The sequence below is a fragment of the Octodon degus genome, unplaced genomic scaffold (genome assembly GCF_000260255.1).
Source record: "Octodon degus isolate 3935 unplaced genomic scaffold, OctDeg1.0 scaffold00110, whole genome shotgun sequence".
NCBI classification, from domain to species: Eukaryota; Metazoa; Chordata; class Mammalia; order Rodentia; family Octodontidae; genus Octodon; species Octodon degus.
Genome location: NW_004524686.1, coordinates 805,765 through 808,029, shown reverse-complemented (window position 1 = coordinate 808,029; position 2,265 = coordinate 805,765). Strand labels below are relative to the sequence as shown.

At 46.5% G+C, this 2,265-nt stretch overlaps 1 pseudogene; it reads left to right on the top strand.

Annotated features, from left to right (window-relative positions):
- The first annotated feature begins 1,140 nt into the window (after positions 1 to 1,140).
- Positions 1,141 to 1,802, top strand: LOC101590902 (annotated as a pseudogene).
- The last annotated feature ends 463 nt before the right edge of the window (positions 1,803 to 2,265 follow it).

The following is a 2,265-nucleotide window of genomic DNA, read 5'->3' as shown; positions in this document are numbered from 1 at the left end:
GGGAGGAGGGGGAGGAGGAGAAGAAGAAGAGCGGGGAAAAGGTGCAGGGAAATAGCGACTGTGAGAAAAAAGTGAAAAACCAAATTTGGTACACAAGGTCACATGTCACCCATCCACAGGCAGAAGTGTGCTCTGCCAGTCTCCAGAGTGGCTCCCAAGCCAATCAAGTTGACACAATCACAGTTAATGGTCATATGTCCCAAAAGGGCATGTAAGTGAGTAGGAAAAAAAAAAAAAATCTATTTAAACACTGCTCTAGGTAGCTCTCAATTGTTGAAACTTAACTAAATGCCAAGTACAGTCCACTACGTGGTTCATCATAATTATCTAATTTAATCCATATAAACACAACTTTTTTTTTTTTTGAGACAGGAGCCAACTATGTCATTCAGGCTGGCCTTGAACTCACTGCATAGCACAGGCTGGCTTTGAGCTCCCAGAAATCCTCCTGCTTCAGCCACCCGAGTGCTTGGATTATAGGTGTGCACCACCATGCACAGCTTAAACAGAATTTTGAAGAATTACAGAATGTGGAAACAAGCTCTGAGAAACTAAACAGTTTACTAAAGGTAAAACGCTTTGTAGCTAGAGTCTGTTCTCGTCTATTTGAATACAAAATAGAATACAAGAGGATGCCATCCTCTTAAATGCCATACTCCACACACCAAAAGTGAAGGATACATGCTTCCATGATGCTTGAATGTGTAATGATAGCATGTGCTATTTGTCTTGGTCACTGTCTCATCACAGTGCCCAACAGCCACAATGTAAAGAAGAAAAGGTTTGGCTCACAGTCTGCAAAAGTTTCAGTTCTTAGCTGGTACCAAGGCAGCGCAGCGTGGCAGAGGAGGCTTGCTCTTGGGTGGGCAGACAGGAGGCAGAGAGAGAATAAAGGAGGAGAAAGAGATAAGCCAGTAATGACTCCAGTAAACTACCCTTTCTGACCAGATCCCAGCTCCTAACAAGTCAGTTTATAATTCCCTTAATCCACTCTCCTTCCAAAGCCCCTCCCACAAGTACATGAGGCTATGGGACCTTTTAAATCCAAACCATAACACTGTTTAAGTACCTTTCTTAGAAATGCTAGTGGGACCCTGGGAGATGGAGCCCAGCAGAGATAAGGAAACCAAGCCAGAGGTCATGGCATCCAAACCCAAGCTCTATCACTTCTGTGGCAGGGGCAGGATGGAGTCAGTCCGCTGGCTGTTGGCCGAAGCTGGAGCGGAGTTTGAAGAATTTCTTGAAACAAGAGAATATGAGAAGCTGCGGAAAGATGGACACCTGCTCTTTGGCCAAGTGCCTCTGATTGAAATTAATGGGATGGCGCTGACACAGAGCAGACCCATCCTCAGCTGCCTTGCTGCCAAGTACAATGTGTGCGGGAAGGACCTGAAGGAGAGAGTCAGGATGGACGTGTACTCGGATGGCGCCCTGCAACTGATGCTAATGATTGCAGTGGCTCCGTTCAAACCCCCCGGGGACAGAGAGGAGGCCGATGTGGCAATGGCACAGAAAGCTAAAGCCCGCTACTTCCCAGTCTTTGAAAAGAGTTTGAAAGACCATGGAGAGGATTACCTCATTGGGAACAAATTCAGCTGGGCCGACATACAACTGCTGGACGCTATTCTGATGACGGAAGAACTCGATGCTGCAGTCCTTTCTGACTTCCCTCTGGTAAAGCATTTAAAACAGGAGTCAGCAACGTTCGTACCATTAAGAAGTTCCTGCAGCCTGGGAGTCCAAAGAAGCCACCTCCAGATAGCCACTACGTGGAAACTGTCGGACACATCCTGCAGTGGTGAGCACACAAGGCACAGGATGGGTAGAGTCCTCAGCAGCACCAGCACCCGCCAGCTGCCGCAGGAGAGAAGCAAGCTGTAGGTAATAGGAGCAAAGAGTCTGAAAAGACCAAAACCATGCTGCCGTCAGCAACAATGCCAATTAAATGAGATAGGAACCAAAAATAAAAAAATAAATAAATGCTAGTGCTTCTTGCACATGTCAGGAAAGAGCTCTTCCAATGAGCTACATCTCCAGCCCTGCTTAAGTCATTCTCCAAAAAAAGAAAAAATAATAATTATTTGGTACAGGATCTTGCTACACAGCTCAGATTTGTAATGATTCTTCTATCTCAGCCTCCCCAGCACTGGGATCACAGGTGTGCACCACCATGTCTAGTTTTGAGGCCTGCACAGCACGGGGGCCAGCACAGCATATGGTACCAGGAATAGAACTCAGGTCCTTACACTTGCTAGGCAAGTGCTT